The sequence below is a fragment of the Corythoichthys intestinalis genome, chromosome 21 (assembly GCF_030265065.1).
Source record: "Corythoichthys intestinalis isolate RoL2023-P3 chromosome 21, ASM3026506v1, whole genome shotgun sequence".
Lineage (NCBI taxonomy): Eukaryota > Metazoa > Chordata > Actinopteri > Syngnathiformes > Syngnathidae > Corythoichthys > Corythoichthys intestinalis.
Window position 1 is genome coordinate 25,660,874 of NC_080415.1, and position 1,016 is coordinate 25,661,889.

The 1,016-nt window shown below is 38.8% G+C and overlaps 1 non-coding gene across 1 annotated transcript; it reads left to right on the forward strand.

The window, feature by feature from the left end:
• Positions 1-742: 742 nt before the first annotated feature.
• On the forward strand, positions 743-815 carry trnak-cuu (transfer RNA lysine (anticodon CUU)). Its single transcript has one exon. It is a non-coding gene; the product is annotated as a tRNA-Lys (tRNA).
• The last annotated feature ends 201 nt before the right edge of the window (positions 816-1,016 follow it).

A 1,016-nucleotide genomic window follows, 5' to 3' on the forward strand; every position in this document is an offset into this window, starting at 1 on the left:
TCACTTCACTTTCGTTAGCTTCTTCGTTGTTACCTCTATATTCATGCATGGTTGAAATCAAATACATACGCAGCATCTCTCTTCTTCCTGTACGCACGTGACGTCAGCGCGTTGTGCCGCATTAAAAGTACCGTATTCCTGGCAAAATGTCATGCTTAGAGCTGGCAAAATTAAACCATTCCTCGAGGCAGAGAAAATTCCTCGATCAATTTTTTAAATCGAGTTACTTGAATTCAGCTCTAATGTGTTCACATGTACTGCACTGTAAAAAAAAAACATAGTGTACGTAATGTTACATCCACACCAAATGGATTGGACAGCAGGGTCAATGGTACTGAAAGAGTGACGTAACTTGATAATTTGAGTATACCTAACTCATTTTATCGATTCATGTTGAGCGTGAGCCATCAATACTTACGGTACACATCTGAATAATGCAGCTAGTAGATCTTTAGCTCAGATGTTTAGCACGAAAGTTTGAGCGTTACGCTACCATTGCGGTGGATTGAGTTGGAATCCCACTGGAGAATCTTATTACTGCACATATTTATTTAAACAAAAAAGTCCAGTTTACTTAAAATGTTGAGTTTTAATTGATAACTAGGTTTTATTTTTAGTTTTCTAGCAAAACTTGAAAATTCAAGTGAGACTGATTGACTTGAAATTTCAAGTTCTGTTAACTTTTTGTCATTTTTTTGCAGTGTAGTCGCACTGAGACCAGAAAAACAGTAAAGCTCTCCAAGCCCCAGTGGCTTAATGGATGAAGCATTGGCCTCTTAAGCCAGGGATTGTGGGTTCGACTCCCATCTGGGGTGGTTGGGCAATGATTGGTCGCTTGTGTTGTTCTCAGTCTTGTTGTTGAGTTACTAACTTCAATTTGAAAGCTGATATGCCTATACCTGCACTGGTAAAGAAAGTTGCCTAGTAGTCCTTCTTGTTCTTGAGTCCAGTTGCTTGTTGATTAGATCTACAAGTGGTCCAGATACAATTTCTCGAATCACTGACTTCAAAACTTT